This window comes from Carcharhinus amblyrhynchos, chromosome 25 (assembly GCF_965287045.1).
Source record: "Carcharhinus amblyrhynchos chromosome 25, sCarAmb.v2.hapA, whole genome shotgun sequence".
Taxonomy (NCBI): domain Eukaryota; kingdom Metazoa; phylum Chordata; class Chondrichthyes; order Carcharhiniformes; family Carcharhinidae; genus Carcharhinus; species Carcharhinus amblyrhynchos.
The window spans coordinates 25,184,193-25,209,417 of record NC_137348.1 but is presented as its reverse complement, the minus strand read 5'-3'; the positions used below and the strand labels follow the sequence as shown (position 1 = coordinate 25,209,417).

The 25,225-nt window shown below is 41.4% G+C and overlaps 1 protein-coding gene across 3 annotated transcripts in view; it reads left to right on the top strand.

The window, feature by feature from the left end:
- Window positions 1-7,842: 7,842 nt before the first annotated feature.
- Window positions 7,843-25,225, top strand: part of znf618 (zinc finger protein 618) — a 129,888-nt gene continuing 112,505 nt past the window's right edge. For all 3 annotated transcript variants that reach the window (XM_080211996.1, XM_080211991.1, XM_080211995.1), the window contains exon 1: window positions 7,843-8,449. The gene's annotated coding sequence lies outside the window, so the exon portion shown is untranslated. The remainder of the gene's footprint in view (window positions 8,450-25,225) is intronic.

Here is a 25,225-nt window from a genome sequence, read left to right as displayed (position 1 = left end):
GTGGACGCATAGGGGGCAATTCTCCCAAAAGTGCTGAATTGTTGAGAAAACTGATCAAGATCACGACTGTTCTTTTCAGTGCAGCTACAGTCCTGAATCTCCCCACGCTGTGCAATTCAGAGGTGACGATCGTGAATATCATTAAAAACCAGGGGGCGGGGCCTATTCATGCCACAGTCTGACAGCTCCAGAACTCTATGCATGCCTAGTCCCCCAATTTGCTGACCAGCCCAGGACCCCCGCAATGCTGTCCCCCCACAGCTCCCATAAAAATTCCCAGACCAGGCCCAACCCCGCCCCCCCACCACCCCCCTGATCCTGGAGCACCCCAATGTCCAGGCAGACCTCACCCCTCCCCTACTAGCACGCCCTTATTATGGGCCTTCCTCCATCCCAGACCGATCCCCGTGTAGAATGACAGTGGATCCGCCACCCCCACCAATCGCCCTCCCTAGGCCCCGACCCTCTTGGCATTGCCCCATGTGCAGTGGACAGTGATAAGGTGTCCCTTGGGCATGGGCACTTTGTCCCTTGTGCATTGCCTGGGGCATAGGCTGGCACTACCAAGGATGCCAATGCCCAGGGGCATCAATCTGCTGCCCAACCCCCTGAGGTGCTCCCAATTGCCCCCTTCACTCTGGTAGGGTGTCCCATTAGTTCCTCAAACATGGGGACCTACTCTAAACCCCACTGGAATTAAGTACTCCTGGCAGGGTGGGACATGCTATCAGGCCCAGCAACTTGCGTGCCGGCCCGATAATCACATGCAAAGTAGATTTAAAATACCTTTAAAAAAGACTTAAATCACTTACCTTTCTTCACGTCAGTTTCCAACATGGTCCTGACCGCAACCGTTCTCCGGCTCTGGGAGACACGCGCGAATCCTGCGAAATGGCTAACATGCAATTCTCCCAAATGGACTCACCAGAAAATTTGTGTGTCACAATGGGAGAATCGCCCCCACAGTTACAGCATATCAAAGTCTGGGAACTGGATATTCAACATTTAGGAAGAACAGGTAAAAAGGAAAAGGAAGTGGTGTTGTGCTGATAAGGGATGGAATCAGTACATTGCTAAGGGAGGATCTTGGATCAGAAGAATAAAATGTGTAATCTGTTTGAGTGAGCTAAGAAACAGCACAGGGCAGCAAATATTGGTATGAGTTATTTGTATTCTACCAAACATGGGACATAGCGTTAAGCAGATTAGAGAAGCACATAGAATGCATAAAACAGTAATCATAGATGACTTCAATCTGCACATAGTCTGAATAAATCAAATGAGCACTAATGCTGTGGAGGATTGTGTTAGGTATGGTTTTCTAGAATAGTATGTTGAGAACAGGCTATTTTAGATCTGGCATTATGTAAGGACTAATTAATAAGCTTGTTTTAAAAGAACCTTTTGGGGTGAATGACCACAATATAGTAAAATTTTACATTACATTTGAAGTGTGATAGTTCAATCTGAAGCCAGAGTTAAATTTTAACAAAGGGAATTATGAAGGTATGAGGGGCAAATTGGCTCAGATGGATTGGGAAAATATATTAAAAGATATGACCGGACATATGCAATAGTTAAAATGAAAGTCAGTCAACTAAGTTTTTAAAAAAAAGCCATGAAGTTGCCAGAAACAACAGTAAACCACAGGATCAGGAGGAGTTTAGAATACAGCAAAAGAGGACCAAGGGTCAGAATTTATAATGGTAAACAGAAATGGCAGAGAAATGAAATGATTTGTCTTCACCAAAGTACAAATGTCCTAGAAATACAGATTCAAGGGACTAAGGAGAATGAGGAATGGAAGGAAATTAATAAGAAGGTTGGCGAAATGAATGGGACTGAAGGTTGATAAGTCCCTGGGACCTTTTATTTACATGTTGAGAAAGGAACCTATGGAGGTAGTGGATGCATTGCTGATCATTTTCCAAAATTCTAGATTCTGGAATGTTTCCTGAGAATTGGAAGGTAGCAAATATCATCCTATTATTTAAGGAGAGGGGAGAGAAAATGGGGAACCAAAAACCCTTGCACCCCACAAAGGCCTTATGTTGGTGGTAGGGAAAATGTTGAAATCGTTATAAATGATGTGATAAATGTACAATTTGATAATCATGATCTGATTGGACATAGTCAACACGGATTCATGAATGGCAGGCTATTACTAATAGAATTGATAAAGGGGAGTTAGTGGATGTAGTGTGGACAGGGGGTTAGTTAGCAAAATTAAAATACATGGCATAAGAGGTCATATACTGGCATAGATTAAAGATTGGTTAAAAGGCAGAAAACAGTAGGAATAAATGGATCATTCTCACACTGACAGATTGTGAATACTGGGGTACAGCAAGGATCAGTATTTGAACTCCAGCTGTTCACAATATCTGGTAGGGGCAGATGTAATATAAAGTGGACAAATGTGAAGTTATCTACTTAGGTAGGAGGAACAGGATGTGCAGAGTATTTCTTAGAGAGAGATTAGAAAGCTTGGATGTATAAAGTCACTGAAAGCTAATATGCAGGTGCAGTAAGCAATTAGGAAAGCTAATTGTATGTTATCCTTTATCACAAGACGATTTGAGTACAGAAGTAGTTAAGTCTTGCTTCAGTTGTACAGGAGCTTGTTAGGCTGCATCTGGAGTAGTGTGTGCAGTTTTGGTCTCCTTACCTCAGGATATTATTGCCATAGCGGGAGTGCAACAAAGGTTCACCAGACATTCGCCTGGAAAGGCAGGACTTTCATATGAAGAGAGACTGTGGAAACAGAGCCTGTATTCTTCAAAGTTTTGAGGAATGACAGGTGATCACATTGAAACCTACTAAATACCTAGAGATAGACAGATTGGATACAGATGTTTCCCCTTTTTGGGGACTCTAGAACCATGGGACACCCTTTCTAAATAAGGGAGAAGCTACTTAGGACTGAGATAAGTTTTTCACTCAGGATTATGAATCTTTGAAATCCTTTAACCCAGAAAGCTGTGGAAATTTAGTCATTCAGTACGTTTTAAGCTAATATTGACCAATTTCTACCAATGACCTATGGAGCATAGAAAAAAGACATTGACGTGAATGATAAGCCACGATCATATTGAATGGTGGAGCAGGCTTGATGGGTTGAATGGCTTGCTCCTGCTTCTATGTTCCCAACATGGGAGAGAGAAAGGAAGAGTCTTATCACACTGGATTGATTCTTCTAGAAATTGAAGGTTAAAAAAAATTGCAGGAATAGTTAAGAAGATTTAAGAGGCAAGCAAGTTGAAGATGAAACAACATCTTTTATTTGCCACAGGGTGGACTAAGACTGGAGCAAGGCAAGTGAAAAATACAGTGTGTCAATGGGTAGTTCAAAGAAGTAAGGTTGGTATAGAAGTAATATGAAGGGATTGAGTAGGGGAATTAAGTAATAATCATTTCAAATCGTGTCTGCAGTTGACTGTTTTTTCCCTTGCCATGCTATCCAGCACCTCCCTCCCAAAAAGAAACAAAAGACGGGGAACAGAAGAGGGCAAAGAATCAAAGAGTTAAGAAGTGAGAGACAGAAAAGAAAGAAGAGCAACATGTAGGAAGCAAAGGCAGGGAAGGAACCCATATTATCTAATTCACCATTTGTAATATTTTATTGATTCTGCTAGCCATTGCTATTTCTTTCTGTTGATTATGGTCTGCCACTTCCTCACGGCACACTCCACAGGAATAGGCAAAATAATCACTTCAGGGTAACACAGACACATAACAAATATTATATCTGAATGAAGTAACTGGCATCAAATTGAATTCTACTTGATTTTAATCCAGCTGGCACTTCAGTGCAGTAAAAAGTCTGACAACACCACTTTCCAGTCCAACCGATTTGCAAATCGGTTGGACTTAAACCTGGTGTTGTCAGACTTTTTACTGTGTTTACCCCAGTCCAACGCTGGCATATCCACACCATGACTTCAGTGCAGTGCAGAGGGAGTACTACATTGTTGGAATTACTATCTTTTGTATGACATTAGAATGAGGACCAGTCTGCCTTTGCAGATGGATGAAAAAGGTCCTATGCCACTAGCTGAAGGACTTGTTGCAAATTTCATTGTCAGGGGTCCCAAAACAATTTAGTCAATTAAATACCTTTGAAGTGTAGTCACTGTTTTAACATCGGAAACACAGTGGCCAATTTGTATGCAGCAAACTCCCACAAATGACAACATGATAATGACCAACTTTTATTTTATGATAGAATATATGTTGGTTTGACACTGGGGAAATCCCATGGGATCCAGGACAATTTGGAAATTGGATCCAACATTGGCTTTGTGGCAGGAGGCAGAGGGCAATAGTCCAGGGTTATTTTTGTGACTGGAAGCCTGTGTGCAGTGGTATATCGCAGGGATTGGTGTTGGGTCCCTTGCTGTTTATAGTATGCACCAATGATCTAGACGTAAAGGTAGGAAATATGATCAGTAAGTTTGCAGATGACACAGATTGATTGTGTGGTAAATAGTCAGGAAGAAAAGCTTAGATTACAGAACAATATAGATGGACTCTTCAGATGGGTAGAACAGTGGCAAATGGATTTAACCCTGCAGAATGTAAGCATTTTGGGAGGACTAACAAGGCATTAAAAATGAACAGTAGGATGCTAGGAAGTATGGATAACCAGAAGGATCTAGGGGTGCATGTCTATAGATCCCAGAAGGCAGCAGGACAGCTATTTATTTATTGGTGTCACAAGTACGCTTACATTGACACTACAATGAAATTACTGTGAAAGTTTCCTAGTCGCCACACTCCCATGCCTGTTCAGGTACAGTGAAGGAGAATTTAGCAAGGCCAATGCACCTAACCAGTACTACTTTTGGATTGTGGGAGAAAACTGGAGTGTCTAGAGGAAACCTACGCAGATACGGAGAGAACGTGCAGACTCTGTACAATGACCCACACCAGGAATCGAACCCTGGCGTTGTGAGGCAGCAATGCTAACCATTCTGCCGCCCATTAAAAAGGCATATAGGATACATTCCTTCATTAGCCGAGGCACAGAATATTAAAAAACAGGGTGGTTATGATGAGGCTGCATAAATTGCTTGTTGGGCCAAAGCTAGAGTACCATATGCTGCTTTGGTAACCACACTATAGGATGTAATTACACTGGAGAGTTTGCAGGGTGGCACAGTGGCTAGCACTGCTGCCTCACAGCGCCAGGGACCTGGTTCAATTCCCAGCTTGAGTCAGTGTGTGGAGTTTGCACACTTCTCCCTGTGACTGCATGGATTTCCTCTAGGTGCTCTGGTTTCCTCCCATAATCCAAGGATGTACAGATTAGGTGAACTGGCCATGCCAAATTCCCCCTCAGTATTCCCAAAAACCTGCCAGAGTGTGGCGACTAGAGGATTTTCTCAGTAACTTTATTGCAGTCTTAATGTAAGACTATTCGTGACTAATAAAAAGTGATTCACCATGGGCGGCAGTGTTTCAGTTATGAAGACAGGCTGGAATAGAGAAGGCTGAGAGGAGAACCTGATTGAGGTGAACAAAATTATGAGGAACATAGGGTATACAAAGGAACTTTTCTCCATTGCGGAGGGGTCAATCACCAGGGGACAGAGTTAAAAAAGGGACTGACAAGATTTCAGGAAAAGCTTTTTCACCCATGGGAATCTCGAACACTGCTTGAAAGGGTGATAGAGGTAGGAACTTCCACAGAATGCAAGGCCAAGTGTTGGAAAATGGAATTAGAACAGATAGCTGCTTGATGGCTAGTGCAGGCCAAAGAGCTTTTTTTGTGCTGTGTGTAAAACTCTGAGTATCCATGCTCTTTCTTAAAATAGTATCATGGGATCGTTTCCGTAACCTGAGGGCAAGTGGGACCTTGGTTTAATATCTCCCCCAAAAGAGGACCTCTAAGTGCAGCAGTTTCTCGCTATGGACTGGTGTGTCAGCCTTGACCTTTTTTTTTTGCGGTTTGAACCCACAACTTTGACTTGAAATGAGAGTATTACTAATTGAGCCATAGCTAAATGAGCAGTCTTCTTGGTGTCCATGCACATGGCTCATTAGATTATGAACATTGGAAGGCAGGAGACCACATTTCTGTAATACGTTACCATGGCTCCCATTACTGACAATATATAACGAGGTCTTGGTTTTATTGGACTGCCTTCATTTTATAGTCATTATACTGTTTTTACTCTTCAACGCAAATTTCAGCCATCTTTCATTTCAAATGTGGGAAGATTCCTTCACAGATTTTCTTGAGTTATTTTTAGTTCTGGTGTTTTGTGTGACCTCACCTTCTCTGCCACAGTTACTGCTAATTAAGCAATAGCAACACAGACTTTGGAGCTGTGCCACAATCTTATTTGCCAGAACGTTTACATGGATTCAAGCCATACACTTTTTTTTAAAAAACAGACAGCAATTGGTACATACGCTTTTTGTTTTGCCCACTTACAGTTTTAAAAAAAGTCCCATTACCAGCCATTTTCCTTTGCAGCATTTTGTCATTATGCCCGATCAGACTTTCCCATTTGTTCATTCCTTCTTTCATTCCCCATTTATGCATTTGCTCATGAACCGTTACATCTCTAATTTCTTCCACTTTTGACAAAAGGTCGTCAACCTGAAACATAACTCCATTTTTTTCTTCAGAGATACCGTCTAAATTTGTATCCATTTCAGACTTCTAGAAATATTTTGCTTTTGATTTAGGCGTAGAAAAATATGTTGGTAGGCTTAGATGGATAAGAGACAGGAGAAGGCTCGCATGTGAAACAGAAATGCCAGCATAGCCCAGTTGGACAGAGAAGACAGTTTTGGCTGTGTTAGATTCTACGTAGTGTATTTCTACATTGGAGCTTGGACAATTTCTGAATGACAAGGGCAGTATCCTTGGCTTGAGCTGTGTCTATTACTGTCCAGCTATTCCCAGTCTTCTACATGATTCTTTTTAATTTTTGAGCACCAGAAAGATACTTCTTGTTCTGCGTAACAAGTGGCTTCAGCGAACATCAGCAGCATTAATCAACTAACTTACTGACGATTCCCAGCTAAAACTGTCCTGTCACTGCTTGCACTGAACTGAATTTGCACCCCAATCAAAGGGAATAAGGCGAATCCATCCTAATAAAGCCAGTAACCGCAGATCTTTTTTGGCTTCTGGTTTCCCCACATACGCTTTTCTGCCTTTGCTAAAGTTGCTCTATGCAAGAAGCAGCGGCAGACACGGGTACGTGATGATCCGAAATGCACACTTTTTGGACTATCTTCCTGACCAAAAGTAGGAAGATGGGGGTCAATCGAGTGCAAACTGGGAACAACCCCTCGGATCAAACTGAGAGGAAAGCACAGTTTTTTTTTGGACACTCTTCCCAAGATCCAGTAAAAAGTTTCACAACACCAGGTTAAAGTCCAACCGGTTTATTCTGTAGCAAACGCCACTAGGTTTCAGGGCTTTGCCCCTTCGTCAGGTGAGTGGGGAGTTCTGATCACAAAACAGAGCACAAACAGACTTCTTACTGTGTTACCCTAGTCCAACGCCGGCAACGCCACAGCATGACCTCCCGAGACCAACAGAGCTTGGTTAAGGAGACGAGTCGATCGAGCGCCGCTTGGGGGGTCAACATTGGCCGCACTACGAGACGAAGCAGGGTCTGTTTTGAATGGGAGAACCGTTAAGCGAAGTCGCTGTCTCCGAACGCTCGAACTACTCCTGCCTGCCACCGCCCCCCCCCCGGCGGAGAAACAGCCCGACATCACGTGGGCCCGGCCCGGGCCGCCTCTGGATTGGTCAGATCCGCGCGTGACGTTGCCAGCCGGCGCGCGGGCGGTGGTTAGGCGGCCATTTTCCGTTTCCGGAGTGGGTTCGCCACCAAACGCTTGTGGCGGCCATTTTCCTCCGGAGCGTGTAACCTCGACACCGTTATAGAGTATGCCCGATTTGTGCGCTCGCTGCCTTCGTTTATTTGGATGTTCACTTCTGACCGAGGAGGATTATTTCCAACCCCCCCCCACCTTCGAGGGAACGGTTGCTGTGTTAATGAGAGGAGTTGATTTGTGCTCTGTGCAGTCTCATGGTTGGCCAGCGCCCCCAACCCTGTAAACACATCCTCCTCCTCCTCATCCCCCCTCTTCGGTGGTGTAGTTCTGGGACCGTTTGCAGATTGAAGCTGCCCCACATCTGGGTTGGCGCTGAACGTACTGTGAGATGAAGGGAGCCGGCGCTTTTTATGTGCATCCTTTCATTTAGCCGTGCTCCGTCTCTTTTATTTGTCTGCACGGGAGGACTAGCGGAGTCGCCGCAAGTGTAAACGCTCTCGGGGGAGGGGAAAAAAAAACCTGTGGCTCGCTGTAATTCCACAACCACACAAGCCTCATCACCATCTCCCGGGGAGATTGATTGTGTTCCAGCTGCTAAGAGTTCAGTTCAAAGCCACATGAACCACATCAGCTGCATGCAGATGAGGTAATAAGAAAGTACACAATTATTTGCACTGTTTTATTATAACAAAGGGATATATTGCATTCAACATGCAGTATGATATTGAGAATGTGGCCTGATTGCTGCAGAGACTAAGTGCCGTGTGCGTCTGGTCTAGATATGAAATGCCTCGGAATGAGTGCAAACTGATTGTCAATGACTAACGGGGCCATTGTATTAAAAATGAATATATATGGTTAAGCTTCGTGTCCAGTTTTAGAATGGTTAGTTCAATTTGAATATCTTTTGAATTGACGGGGATGCAGTCCCACATGCAAGAGGAAACGGCCTCGTTGAATCTTTCTTTCGTCAATTTATTTATGTTAATCTGTCGCGGATCTAGTAAATCGTCGGGCAGGAATATCGGTCAGACCCAGTTACATTTTTGGAACTGGACAAGAGAAGCGATCACTTACAGTACGATGACTCTTGTGTTGATTTGGTGATTATGTTTCAATTAGGAAAACATCAATAAACTCAAAAGGTTTAAATCCCATACTCTTATTACAATAGTTTGCACAAGTTTCAAAATTAGCTGGTGTGGTTTTCCCAAAGAAATTGCACATGAAGAAAAATAATACTTTCATCATTTAATCCTCTGATATTTTCCTCCTTTACTACTCCCTTACAGAGTTGGCTTGTAACTGTTGATGCCAGTATCTTGCCCACTTAATTATTATGGCACTAGTGAACCTTTCTGACTGCAGATGGCATCATGTATGTGTGTGTATATACTTTTAGCACAAATCTCTGAAATGTGAACAAGAGACCATCAATTCAGGGACCATGAGGCCAATTATAGTACCAAGCTTTGGATAGGTTGTTTTACATGGCCTGGGGCTTTAACATGGAGCCATTTGTTAATATGGCTGTGCTACTTTTGACTGAATTAGCTGAGTGTGAATTTTGGGAAGATTATAATAGTGTTTCCATTTAGCAATATTGAATTGGATGAATGAACATCTGGAATCAGGTTAGTTGTGATTGTTGTTAAAATTGATAAACCTGCAGATCTCAATGAATAATTTTGCATTATTCTCATGCTACTTACCAAAATGGCATTCTGTGTCTGGTGGTTGTCAGCTGCAAAATGGTAAATTTATATTGATGACCAACTGCTACTTGGAAATGTTGGATATGTCACTTGTTCAGCTCATTTAACTGTAAAAGTTAGTTTGCTGCAGAAGGGGAGAATGAGTATGTTAAACTGGTGATCATTGTGATTTGTAGTTTTCATGAGCAATGTATGGAATTGTGGAATATAACTCCTATATCCTGAGTTGACATCCCTTATAGTAACTGAAATTCTCGTTCACCATAAGCCACAGGAAACAAATGGTCCTAATTTCAAATATATGGATATAGGATAGAGTTTCTGTTAGTGTTATGGCAAACATATTATTAAATGCATATACTGATGTTTTAGCGAGTATGAACATACGCGAGTGACATCAGTAGCACAGGTCTTTGAGGGTTTAATCTTTCCATGAAAGATCTGCGTAACTAACTGCCTCTAGTTCTGAGTCCATGCTGTTCTGTATTTCATTATTTTATAAGTAAAAAAGATTGAATAAAACAACCCATATAGCCACGTTCTGTGGCCAAGTTGCCATAGTTTGTGAAATCTAAAACTGTGAATTCATTTTAATACATCAGCCTGAGTAATTTAAAACAAAGTACTGGAAATACTCAGGTCAAGCAGCATCTGTAGAGGGAAACGGAGTTAACACTTCAGCCAATGACCCTTCATCAGAGTAGCAAATCATGAGTAATTTGATTTTTCTTTTGTAACCACAGTTAAGGCTGAGCAGTCTTGTTATTGAGCATCTGTGAGGAGGTTGCAGTTTTGAGTTCCATAAAGTTAAAGTTCCTGCCAGATTAAATACGGGGGATGCTTGATATGAGAGATTTGTCGTGGCAAATTAATATAACCACAGCAATAATTCCACTTCTATTTCAGATACACTTCAATCAGTGTTCACAGAATTTATTGAAGCAGGATTTGGTCCTATGGCATAGGAACCCTTAAATGGCAGAAAGGAAAGGGAAATCATGGATTAAATGATTTATGGTAATACACTCTTCCCACTATGTGCTGTTCTCTTGTTATCTTCGCTTAAAGTAGGAGGTTACTCTCCATTATATTCAGTAGTAGTCACAACTTCACACCTGTTTAGTGAATACAGGAAAATATGGGGTGAATTGTCATTGGTACACAAGATGTTGGAAGTAGATGGTAGTATAATTTATGATGTAGATTGTCTTTGAGAAAAATATGGCTTTTGCAATCTTGCAGGGAATACATATTACAGAGGACCAGGACTTAAAATAATTTGCAAGTGATCCAGTTATTATTAAATGCTTGACATACAATACCTAAATAAGTTAGTAAAACATGAGTAGGAAGATGCTTAAAGTAATTGAGTGAAAACAAATTTTATAAATACTCATTTGTGATTATACCAGCTGGCCAACAGCCTGCCAATTGAATCTTGTTCTGATGAGTATTGAGATTGAGGATCAGCCATGATCATGTTGAATGGTAGAGCAGGTTTGAAGGGCCATTCTACTTCCTAGTTTCTATGCATCTGTGGTATCAATATTTTCTCCATTGTGCAGCATTTTACATGTTGTCAAATTAATTTTCAGTGCTTTGTTCACTGCGGTATCCTGTCTAGCTCATTCTGTAATTCCTGAGCAGTTCTTGATTCCAGTGTATCTCCTGGTTTTGTTATCATTTCAAAATCTGATCAAGTGCATTGAGATTCTGAATCCAAGTCGAACAGCATTCCCAGCCCAGATCCCTGCAGCATCCAGTTAGCACTCTACCCTACCCTCTTCTCCCCTCAACCCACCTCCGACTGCAGGCCCCCTGATAAGTATCAATTCTTTTTTCTATTCTCAGCTAATTTCTTGCCCATTCCCAAAGCTTATTCTGGATCCTTGCAGCTTTTTGAGTGTAATTAATAGCATAAAAGCAAAATATTATGGATGTTGGAAGTCATAGTGTTGGAAATACTCAGCAGCATCTGTGGGGAGAGAAATGGGGTTAACGTTTCAGAATATGACTCATCAAACTGAAGGAAATAGCATAATTACATGTATTGTGTAATACTGTGCCCACAACCTAACAAAATTCTTAAACATTGGCGGCACTTAGGTTTTAATATATGCCAAGAATTCCCATCACTGAATCTTCTATGTAAAAGAGTATCCAAATGATCTTGACATTAGAGTGAAGAAGATTAAATAACTTGGGAATCAATTGCAGAATTCTTGGTGCTTTGTTTATTTAGGTTACAGGCACATTTATGCGTACAAACTTCTAAAAAAAGTACATTTTCAAACCATCAGTCAAGTCAACTTTGTGTTTACAGAATGGATCAATTTAAAACAGGCATTATCTCAAATTCATACTCTTGAATTGTGCAGTTCCTATTTGAGTATGAGAATAAGCTTGTAAGTAACATAAGTGGACTGTAAGATCATCCAAAAGTATGCAGAAAGGAAAGATTAATGAAGACAAATGTAGGCCTCTTACAGTCAGAAATAATAAAGTTTATAATAGAAAACAAGGAACAAACAGAGTAATTGTACAATTACTTTTTGTCACTGCAAAGACACGAATAACTTTCCAGACATGCTAGAGAACCAAGGATCTAGTGAGGAGGAGGAGGAACCTCTGAGTGGTGAATCTGTGGAATTCTCTGCCATTGAAGACTGTGGAGGTCAAGTCAATAATAAGCAAATAAATAGATTTCTAGACTTTGAAGTGGTATGGAGAAAGCATGGGAGTACGGCATTGAGGTAGAGGATCAGCCATGATTATATCGAATGGTGGAGCAGGCTTCTAGCTTACTTTCTATTTTTCTGTTTGGGGATTCTTAACTTTGTCTTGAGTTCAAACCTTGATCTTCTGTACTTACATGAAGGAGTAAGGAGTCTTCTAATTTATTTATTTTTGTCCAGTTAATATTTAATCTGGGATGCTGTTGACCTGGGTTAATATCCAAATACTCCTGTAAATTGATAATATTACAAATTAGTTCAATGAATGACTATTAAAAGCATGATGTGGAGATGCCAGCACTGGACTGGGGTAAACACAGTAGGAAGTCTCACAACACCGTGTTAAAATCCAACAAGTTTATTTGGTAGCAAAAGCCACTAGCTTTAGGAGCGCTGCTCCTTCATCAGGTAAATGGGAGTTCTGTTCACAGACAGGACATGTAAAGACACACTCAATTTACAAAATAATGATTCAACCATTATTTTGTAAATTGAGTTTGTCTTTATACACCCTGTTTGTGAACAGGACTCCCACTTGCCTGATGAAGGAGCAGTGCTCCGAAAGCTAGTGGCTTTTGCTACCAAATAAACCTGTTGGACTTTAACCTGTTGTGAGACTTCTTACTGTATTAGAAGCACCACAGGTTATAAAGATTAATGTAGTTAACTCAAATACTGTGTGACATGATTCTTAAACTCTTGGATCTTGGAAAGACTTTGGGAAAATATAATGTGGGATATTCTGGAATCTGTTTGCCTTTTGGAATGGGATGAAATTGTAAAACTTTCTCGCCGAATGTAAAATGAGTTGGGAAGGGACCACAGTGCTGTAGAATTTACCTGAACTATAAAATATATTCATATGATAGGCTGACATTTATTGACCATCCCTTCGTGGTGATTGGTGCCACCTTGAACCTGTTGAAATCTGTATGATGTAGGTACATCCACAATGCTGTTAGGGAGTTCCAGGATCTTGACCTGGCGACAGTAAAAGAATGGCAATATGTTTCCAAGTCAGGGTGGTGTGTCGCTTGAAGGGGAACTTGCAGGCGGTGGTATTCCCATGTCCCATATCCTTCTGGATGATAGAGATCTGAGGAGGCTTGGTGAGTTCCTGCAGTGCATCTTATAGATGGTGCATGCTGCTATCATTGTATGTCAAAGGTGGAAGGAGTGAATGTTTGTGGTGGAATGCCAATCAAGTGGGCTGCTTTCTCCTGGACGATGTCGAGCTTCTGAAGTGTTTTTGGACTGAACTCATCCAGGCAAGGGTAAAAACTGGTGACATGGACAAGTTGGGCCGAAGAGCTTGTTTCCATGCTGTAAATCTCGATGGTTTCGTCAGGGTATTACCCTAGACTTAATCATCTTCAACTGCTTCATCAGTGACCTACCTTCCATCAGAAAGGTCAGAAGTGGAGATGTTTGCTGATTGCGCAATAAGCACCATTTGCGACTCATCAGATACTGAAGCAGTCCATATCCAAATATTGCATAATACCTGGACAATATTCAGGCTTGGGCTGACAAGTGGCAGGTAACGTTTATGTCACAATGTGCTCAGAAATTCATTGGCATTACCATTGCTGCATCCACCACCTATCAATGTTCTCAGGATTCTTAAGAGGCCCTCTCCCTTGCTATTCTTTTGCCCTTAATGTGTTTGTAGGAGCTCTTTGGATTCTACTTTGCCTTATCCGCCAAAGCAATCTCATATCCCCTTTTTGCCCTCCTGACTCAACTCCGGCAATCCCTATACTACTCAAGGGGCTCATTTGATCCCAGCTACCAATGCATGTTATATGTCTCCCCCTTCTTGACCAAGGCTCAATATCCTGAGTTATCCAGGGCTCCCTGCTTCTACTAGCCTTGCCCTTAGCTCTAAAAGGAATGAGCTTACCCTGAACCCTGGTTAACACACTTTTGAAAGCTCCCGCTTATCAGACGTCCCTTTGCTTGCCAACAGACTTTCCCAATCAACTTTTGAAAGTTCCTGTTTAATATCATCTAAATTGGCATTGCCCCAATTTAGAATTTTAACTTTTGGGCCAGACATACCATTCTCCCTTTTTATCTTAAAACTAATGGAATTATGGTCATTGGTCACAAAGTGATCCTTCATGAACACTTCTGTTACCTTCCGTTCCTTACTTTTCAAGAGGAAGTCAAGTTTTGCCCCCTCTAGTCAGGCCATCCACATACTGAGTGAGAAATTCCTCCTGAATACACACAACAAATTTCTCTCCATCCAAGCCTAATACCATGGCTGTCCCAATCAATGTTGGGAAAGTTAAAACCCCCTACTATCACCACTCTGTTTTTCTTGGAGCTCTTTGTAATCTCCTTACACATTTGCTGCTCAATTTCCTGCTAACTATTTGGGGGCCTGTAGTACAAAGTGATCTCTCCCTTCTTATCCCTCAGTTCTACCCATAGATCAGTGAGCGAATCCTCAGATACATCTCCTCTCAGTACTACCATGATGTTCTCCCTAATCAGAAATGCAACTCCCTCTCCTCTCTTACTCCAGTTCTATTTTTCCTATACCATCTGTACCCTGGAACATTGAGTTGCCAGTCCTGCCCCTCCCTTAGTTATGTTTCAGTAATAACTATAATATCCCAGCCCCATGTATACATCCGTGCCTTGAGTTCATCTGTCTTGCCCATCAGGCTTCTTGCATTGAAATAAATGCAATTTAATCTAGACGTCCCTTGCTGTCTGGCCTGCTTTCTCAGATCCTCCACTTGATCCCAGCTGCCTATGAATGTCATATGCCACCTTCTTTTTGACCACAGCCTCAATGTCCTAAATCAACAAGGTTCCCAACTTCTACCAGCCATGCTCTTCACTCTAAAAGGAATGTGTTTGATGTCCTGGAACTGAGATTTTTGACCTCCCAACAACCGCAACCACTTTTTTGTGCCAGATATGCGTTCAATCAGCAGAAAGGTTTCCTTTGAATGCCATTGACTCCAGTTTTGCTAGGGCTGCTTGATGTTACACTCGATCAAATGCTGCTTTGATGTCAAGGGCAGTCACGCTTGCCTTGGCTCTGGAGTTCAGCCCTTTATTTATTCGTGCAACATGGGCGTCACTGGCTGGCCAGCATTTATTGCCCATTTGTAGCTGCCCTTGGAGGGCAGTTGAGAGTCAACTGCATTTCTATGGCATGTAAGCCAGATTGGGTAAGGACGGCAGATTTCCTTCCCTAAAGGAGATTAGTGAGCCAGATGGGTTTTTCTGATAATCGACAATGGTTTCATGATCATCAGTAGATTTTTAATTCCAAATATTTTTATTGAATTCAAATTCCACTACCTGCCATGTTGGGGTTCAAACCTGATTCCCAGAACTTTAGCTGAGTTTGTGGATTAATAGTTTAGCAGTAATACCATTAGGCCATCGCCTCCCCTCTGTTTTGTATTTTTCAGATGTACTGGACAATCAAGCTATACTTGTAACCCACATTCTTAAAAAAAAAGCACCCATGTAGAAAGCAGTTTTCCACCTGCATGCACATGTAAGTGTGGTTTCCTATTTTAAGTTTTGCTCAAGTTGTCTGAAATTTACTGTGTGGGTTGCCATGTTAATAAACAGCGTGAAAACGTAAATCCGACATCACCCTGTTTTTGAAATCCATAAAGGGAATGTGTAATTTTGGACCAAGATTTACTTTTTCAGTTAGTAATCAAGTTAATTATCTATCTATTTCAAGAATTTGGATCTCTTCTCAATGATTTAGTAGCTAAAGACATCAGCAATATGGAGTAAGGTAAAATGATTCATTAATTGCACTATCTGGTAGATTGGCCGTGGTGCCTCCAGGCTAGAAAGGGGAAAATCAGTTAAGCCTTCTGTTACAAATTCCATGAAGGTCCTCTACTCAAAAGACCTATTATTCTGGTATGACGAAAGGAATGAAGTTGGTACTCAGTCATGTGGGTGACGATAAGAGCACTAAGTGTATCTGAACTTCATTCCAGTTTGAGTTTGGGCTTTTAAGTGAGTGTGGGCAAGAAAACTATTGAAGTAGACTGTGCACATCACAGTAACTAAATGTTAAGTATCTACTTTCTGGCATTTGCACAAGATTCACAACATCTCCAGTCAGTAACAGTTTTTTTTACATTTAGAAATTTACAACAATCGGGTCCAAGGTGTCATGCACAGGTTTACCAGCAAGGCTAATGGTTAACCTTTCACAGTGATGGTAGAAAAGCTAAAACCCTGTTGGACAATGGCTGTTTATAGGCAAGTGGATCCTTCGGAGAAGAGCACCTTTGTTTCCTTTAAACACATATGAGGAAGGCAACAGGAAACCACCTTGTGTATTTTCCCAAGTCATGTTGCTCATGGTTGACAAATGTACAACTAATCTTGTGAATGGGGCCAACAAATAGCTCAGTATTGCACCTGGCTGGTGGAACGGGGTGGAAGCTGCAAATGTTGAAAGAAGTGGGAGGAAACAGCCTGGATATTTTCTGACAGAAGTAAGATGGAGAAATTGAGATAATTTTGAAAGTGACAGTACAAGAATTATTTATGTAGCTCGTGAACAGGGCCAAAGAGGCATTGCTATAATGTTGGATGATGGCAGCAGTGTAATGAGAATTGACCAACATAGTGATAGACTGTAGTTTGTCCATGTTCACATCAGAGCACTTGGATGCAGTGTGCCAAAACTGGAAAAACTAATTTAAAAAAAAACAACTTCTTGGCAACTATGGGAGACTGGAATGCTATAGTAGGTGAAGGCAGAGGTGGAGAAAAAGTTGGAAGCCATGAACTGGATGTCAGAAATAACAGAGGATGTGGAGTTCAATTTATTCTCCACCTGCAAATTCATTTTGGATACATTGCTTGTTCATTTAAAAAAAACATAAATGAATAATAACATTGAAAAGTCTAACACATGTCTATACTTTAAAAACTATTCCAGTATATGAAAATAATCAGTCAGTCCCATCATGTTTTTCTTCTCCATACATCAGACTCCTGTTAAAAGCTCTTATGGAGGAGGGCACAAACGAGTTCAAGAACTGATTTGTCCTGCAGCTAGGGAATTGTAGTCTTTTGCTGAACATATCCAACAGTAATACTGAGACAGGGTATAATTTTCACTTCATAACATTCTTTACTTTCATTAAAATTAAAAAGTCTTACTTTCTCAACTAGAATGACTCGGTTAGGATTGTTTTTGATGGAGTTCAGGCGAGTGGTGGGGGTGGGGGGGAAGTCTCATAGAGATTGAGAAAATTTTAACTAGACTAGACAGCGTAGATGCAGGAAGGATATTCCCGATTGTGGGGGTGTCCGGAACCAAGGGTCACAGACTGAGGATACAGGATAGACCATTTAGGACAGAGAAGAGGAAACATTTCTTCACCCATCGAGTGGTGAGCCTGTGGACTTCGTTACCACAGGAAGTAGTTAATGCCTAAACATTGAGTGTATTCAAGAGGCAGCTAAATATAGCAGTTGGAGCAAACAGGTTCAAGGTTATGGGGAGAAAGCAGGATTAGGTTTTGAGTTGGACTATCAGCGTGATCTTGATGAATGATGAAGCAGGCTTGAAGGGCTGAATGGCCACCTCCTGCTCCAATCTTCTCTCTTTCTATGTAACTCTCTAGGTGAGACATCCAAAAGGATAGAATTTTGACTCCTTGCGATAGTGTAACTGTGCATATCTCTTGATTACACTGTTGCCCCCAATTCTGTTTATTCGTATTTGAAATCTAGCAACATAGAAATTTGGAGCAGAAGTAGGCAAATTCAGCCCTTCAAGCCTGCTCTGCCATTCATGGCTGATCTCTACCTGGCTTCAAATCCACCTCCCCACTTGTTCCCCAGTTCCCCTTTTCCCTTTTTATTCAAATATATCTGTCTCCTCCTTGAAATCATTCAGTGATTCAGACTCCACCGTGCTATGAGGTAGCAAGTTCCACAAATTCACTATCCTCTGCAAGAAGTCATTCCTCCTCATCTCAGTGTTAAATCTACTGCCCCTCAACCTACGCCTTTTGATTGCTTGTTCTTGATTGCCCCATAGGAGGAAACATTTGGTCAAAATTTACTTTATCAATCTCTTCTAAAAATTTTTGTATACCTCAATCAGATCCCCCCCCTCATTCTTCTAAACTCCTGCAACCTATAACTCATTCTTTTGTCTTTTTATTTAGTTTAAGAAAATTATCATTGCATCATTTTACAGATTTCTCCACTGAGTTCCTGCAGTTTACTTTGTTCTTCCTAATTGGGTCCACAAGTACATAAGAACATAAGAAATAGGAGCAGGAGTAGGCCATCTAGCCCTTCGAGCCTGCCCCGCCATTCAATAAAATCATGGCTGATCTGAAGTGGATCAGTTCCACTTTCCTGCTCTCTCCCCATAACCCTTAATTCCCTTGTCTGTCAAAAACCTATCTACCTGTGACTTAAATATATTTAGCGAGGTAGCCTCCACCACTTCAACGGGCAGAGAATTCCAGAGTTTCACCATCCTTTTGAGTGAAGAAGTTCCTCCTCAACTCCATTCTAAACTGCCCCCCCTTGAGGCTGTGCCCTCTAGTCCTGCTATCCTTTCTAAGCAGGAAGAATCTCTCTACCTCTACCCTATCCATCCCTTTCATTATCTTATACGTCTCTATAAGATCCCCCCCCTCATCCTTCTAAACTCCGAGTACAGACCCGGTCTATTTAGTCTCTCTTCATAGCCCAACCCCCTCATCTCCGGTATCAGCCTAGTGAACCTCCTCTGCACTCCCTTCAAGGCCAAAATATCCTTGCGCAAGTGCGGCGACCAAAACTGCACACAGTACTCCAGCTGCAGCCTCACCAGTACCCTGTACAGTTGCAGCAAGAGCTCCCTGCTTTTATATTCTATCCCCCTTGCTATAAAGGCCAGCATACCATTCGCCTTCTTGATCACCTGCTGCACCTGCAGACTGGTTTTTGCGACTCATGCACAAGGACCCCCAGGTCCCTCTGCACCGTAGCATGCTGCAGCTTTTCGCCCTTTAAATAGTAATCTCTCCTACTATTATTTCTGCCAAAGTGGATAACCTCACACTTGCTAACATTATACTCCATCTGCCAGGTCCTCGCCCACTCGCTCAGCCTATCCAGATCTCTCTGCAGACTTTCCATACCTTCCGCGCGGTATGCTTTTTTACTCGTCTTCGTGTCATCAGCAAATTTCGTCACCCTACACTCAGCCCCCTCCTCCAGATCATCTATATAAATGGTAAATAGCTGAGGCCCCAGCACCGATCCCTGCGGCACTCCACTAGTCACCAACTGCCAATCAGAATAGCACCCATTGATACCAACTCTCTGCCTCCTATTAGACAACCAATCCTCTATCCACGCTAACACCTTACCCCCGACTCGGTGCACCCTAACCTTCTGAAGCAACCTTTTATGAGGCACCTTATCAAATGCCTTTTGAAAATCTAGAAACACCACATCCACCAGTTCCCCTCTGCCTACCTAGTCACATCCTCAGAGATCCAATAAATTCGTTAAACACGACTTCCCCTTAACGAATCCATGCTGTGTCAAACCATTCCTTTCTAGGTGTCTTGCTATTTCTTCTTTGATGACGGATTCAAGCATTTTTCCAACTACACATGTTAAACTAACCGGCCTATAATTCCCTGAATAGTTTCATATCATTAGCAAAGTTTTCAATCATTAGGTCATGTGATCTGAATAACAGTCATTTGTATAAAAGCTGAAAAGCAAAGTGAGGGTACGCAACACTGAGGAGATCCAATATTTATTAACATGGGCTCTGAGTAGAATCCAGAGACTTAATACCTGTTAAATCCTGTTGTGAAGAAAATCACTGGTCCAAAGTAGGAGAGTAGGATCAACATCAAAATTTTTCATTCGACTTGAATTGCTGTTTGATGAAGAAGGTGACAAATCTGCAAACAGACATGGGCATAATTGTCTAATCTATCCATATGCTCCTGGATGAAATGGACCAAGGTCAGAACAGCATCACCCATTGACCTAGGTTGATAGGCAAACTGAAATTTGTCAGCAAATGGAACAAGAGGATTTAAGAGATGCTTTGATAACAATCCACTCAAGACATAACAGTTGATGCGTTCATCTCAACAGGCCATGACTTAGTGCCAGGAATGATGAAAGACCAGAGAGAAAGGAACTGCCAATTGATAAACACATTATTTCAGAATTTTCCAGTTGATCTTATCTGGACTGCATGCTTACCCAGGGATTCGGTCACTTAAATTGCTTCTTTATCTCCCATTTGTTGTTGATTTTACAAGATCCTTCCAATTCATGAAATGGAAGCCTACTGAAAAATCACAAGTTCCTCAAACTCATGATTTTAAACCTCGTTGTAGTAACTATTTCATTCATTCACATCATGATCAGGATTGCCTGCAGACAGAAAAGGATTTTTTTTTCAATGTAAAGCTTGACATTTTGTGCATATATATCCATACAATTTTGGGATCATTTGTCCAAAAACAAATATGCATCTTGTCTCCACACACCTTTCATATTCTGGATTTCCTTTTCTTACTTTGATTTTTAATTCAGGTTTGTCTTGGACATTGATCTTGGAAGATTTGCCAAAGGAAGTGGAAGAATAAAACACTAATGAATGTATAGAAAACTAAACGTTTGAGCCAAGAGAGACTGACCAGATACAATAATTGGGGTCAGAAGTGCAGAGAATTGGAAGAAATATGAAAGCACAGAAGAATTCGCATTTAACAAGGTGAACGGAGTTGGGGGATATGGCTGTAATTAGTGAATTGTTGCAAAGGTCACTGCTGGGGACTCAGCTATTTCTAATCCATACCAATGATTTAGACCAAGAGACAGAGAAAGCGATTCACTGACCTCACCATAAGACCATAAGGAAGAGGAGTAAGCCATTCAGCCCCTTGAGCCTGCTTCTCCTTTCAGTAGGATCATGGCTGATCTAACATTCCTCACGTTCAGTTTCCTGCCCTTCCCCATAACCCTTGATTCCCTTACTGATCAAAAATTTCTCTCAGCCTTAAATGTATACAAGGACTCTGCCCACAGCTGTCTGTGGCAAGGAATTTGTAAGCCTCTTAACCCTCGAGAAGAAATTCTTCTTCATCTTGGTCTTAAATTGGTACCTCTTTATTCTGAGACTATGCTGTCTGGTCCTAGACACCTTGTTTCCCATAACTCTCTCCCACATTCATTTTCTAAGGCTTCTCTGTTCACTTTGACTCCCTGATCAAGGTATATAAAAGAATTGACTGGAGGAAGGAGAGAAGCAAGTGCAAAAAGAAATTGATAATAAAGATGGTGCACTACTTATAGAGGAAGTGAAAATAGATGGAAAGAGCCTGGTCTCATTCTGCACCCAATTATACTAGGTTCACTTTCACCATATTGTCCTGATTGTAGCAGTCAGTTCTACGTGCAGAGCCGCAGTCGTTTTTTATCCCTCTACTCACTGATCACCTCCAGCAAGAAGGAGAAAGAGTACATTAAAAGCCTATATGACAAAGATAGCAAGCCAACAGAACTAGAACCAGCGAAAAAAGACATTTCCCGCAATGATTTAGGACCTGATTTCTTGTGGTGTGTGTAAGAGAATAGAAGCCAGGCGAATCAAAAGGGCGTGATGTAATCCCTGTTGAGATGATGAATAGACTTGGAAAGAAGGCAACAAGAGAATTAATTAACTTGTGTAAGGCTATGTAGAAGAAAGGAGAATGGCCTGAAGACGTGAGGAATACAGTCTTCATTGGAGAAGAGGGAGATACCTCAAAATGTCGAGCTTTCCACCATAATTTTGATTACGTATGCATCCAAGGTCATGTTAAAAATCCTAGCAAATAGATTGGAAGCCAAAGCAAGCTATTACATTTCGGTTTTCCGAAGAATGTGGCGATGAAGAGACTAAAGCTGTGATGAGAGTGTTAATCAAAAGAAGCACAGAACACCAGTAAGAAGGGTAGACTTGCTTTGTGAGTAACAAAAAAGCTTTCGACTGGGTGAACTGGCCAAATGCGTAAGTGCTGGATGTGATTAGTGATTAGAGGTATAAAAAATGACTGTGGCTCTGTATATAGAACTGACTGTTATAATCAGGATAAAATGGTGAAACTGAACCTAGTGTAATTGGGTGCAGAATTAGACCAGGCTCTCACCATTGCTGTTCAACATCTATGTGTAAGTCATGAGCAAGCACAAGAGAGGTGTTAAGGTAGGAGGTCATTTGGTGAAGGCATTGAAATTTGCAGATGACCAGGTCTCAGCACAGCAAAAGATCTACTTATGGATCTTTTGTAGTAATGGACAGAATGAATAAAGTGGTGAAAGTTTATGGAAGCAAATTCATGTGAAAGATACAAGTTATGAAGATTAAAAGAAATCATGGGAAAACATACCAAGGTAAATAATATCACAATTTGAGTATCTGAGATAGTTACAACCATAAAGGAATCAAAATGCAAACAGCAATGGCATAGAATGCATTCTCCAAACATAAAGAATTGCTCAGCTTTGAGTGATTTGAAATCTTAAAAGAATTAAGATTGTGATTTTGAATGTTTTGTACAGGAATAAAGTGTGGACATTAAGAAAAATGGGTGCACATATTTAGAAGTTGCCAAAATGTGGTTCTGGAGAAGAATGGAGCAGGGTCAGTTGGAGAGAACATGAACTGAATAAATTCTCATGAAGGTGGAGGATTTCTCAGGATGGTTAATGTTCACTAAATGTTGAGAAAAGTTTTGGATTGGGTATATTCTAGGGCATGAAAACTTGCTGAATGAGGCTATTGAAGAAAGATCCAATGGATGGAGACCAAGAGGAAGAAAGAATGATAATGGAAAACTTGAAATTGAAAATGGGAGGCTCCTGCAAACATCTGAAGAGCAAAGTGCAAGCCTGCAGGGTGTGGAGAAATGAACAGAGGATCTGCCCTAGGGCAGATTGCTACTACCACCACCACTGTTCTGAGTGCTCTTGCTGGCGCTGGGCAGAAATTGAGCAAGTGGCTTTCTGTACTACTCAAATGAGGTGAATTGAACTGGTTTTGTTTACATGAACAAGCTTCCTGCAACTTAAATGATGCTTCAAAATTTTAATATTCATTGGCAATGGGTTGAATCATTGAACTTCCTGAGGAAAAAGTAGGATTCAGTAAGAATTACAGTGTCTAAAAAGATAAAGTGGAATGGATTCGAGAAATCCTGATTTAGGGTACCCTAGTCATGTATACATAATAATCAGGATTTGCTTTAGTAGAGTCAGTAGATGTTATATACCTGAAGCTCCAAAAGACATTTAACAAGGTGAATGGAGTTGGGGATATGGCTGCAACTAGTGAATTGTTGCAAAGATCAGTGCTGGGGACTCAGCTATTTCTAATCCATACCAACGACTTAGAACAAGAGACAGTGGAAGCGATTCTGTGACCTCGTCATGCCTGGTGCGGATCGTGCTGATCCTGAAGAATGGTGTGCAGGCCTAAAAATTTGTTTTGCACCCGTCGCCAAACAATTTGCGATTTTCCCAGCCCCTTTCTAATAATGTGAACCAGATCATGCCCAGAAAGGGCACAAGAACAATTAGCTTACTTAAAGTAGCATTTAAATATGCAGAGCCCATTCAACTCCCAACATACTGAATTCTTCAGCCTTTGGACATGCGCGAGAGCAGTGAAAATCGCTACAAGTCTCTACCAGCAGAAACATGCTGCAGTGGCCAGGTTGGGGGGCCTCGGAGGCCATTGAAGTGTCTGGGTAGTTGGGGCATGCCTGGCGGTGCCCCTTGTGCAGTGCCCACCTGATTGCCCACTAGGCACTCTGGCAATGCCAGTTTAGTGCCACTAATGTGCTGGGACATTGCAAAAGGGATGTGCCCTGAGTGGGGGCTATGTTGGTTGCGGGGGCAAATTGGGGGGTCGGGAAGGGGTGGGGGAAACATGCTTCTGATGATGGAGTGGCCTTGATGTCAGTGGGGGGAGGGAGGGTGTCTCCAAAGACACTGAGATCAGTGTGTCTTTGCAAAACAGTACCTGAGCACTCCGCAGCTATGCTTTCCAGCATGTTTAAGCACATCCTGAAGGGCCTTGACAAAGTGGGCATGGAGGTTATTTCCCTTAGTTGGGGGAATATAGAGCATAGGGGCACAAGATAAGGCGACAACGTAAATGATTGAGATGTGGAGGACATTGGTTGGATGACTATTTAAGCACACATTGTTAGCTAAACATATCAAAGTAGTAGAATGGAATCAGAAACTATATACACATACTATATTTCATATTGAATAAATCAATTTTAAAAAAAAGTCTGGATCTTCATTCACTAACTCACTCACAGGGGTATAACAATGGGAAATAGAGCTGAGGCCAAAATTAGCCATGATGGTATTGACTGGCGGAGCAGGCTCAAAGGGCGTACAGTTTATTTCTTGTTCTGTTTCTTAATGTTCTTATTTTGACTTTATTTTACTTCATAAAATGGATAAAAGTTGTTCATTCTTGTGATGCTTAGAGTGCAGCTTCGCTAACAGTATAATCAGGTGTTTGCTGAGTGTAGTATAAGATTTCTGTCTTGTCTTCTGTTTGTTGCCACGTTGAGAATCAGCTAAATAAGTCAGTTTAATGAAAGCTATGGAATAATGGAAATACAAGAGTCCATCCTTTTGAAGGATAAACATCCTTTCTGGAGACTTCTTTGCAATACCAATTTCTATGCCATAATTATCAGTGACAGTTTTTGTGATAAATGTCTTAAACTCGGAGAATTGGGATTGGAAAGGGATAACAGCAAAGTTACATCTTTGGCAGGGCAAGAAAACATGGTAGTGTTGTTTATTTCTCTGACGTGGTCTTCATATAGGTATTTTGTCTATTGGCTTGATTGAATACAAAGAAACAGATTTGTCACAAACCATATTCTGGTTTTGGAAATTGAATATGGCACACGATAA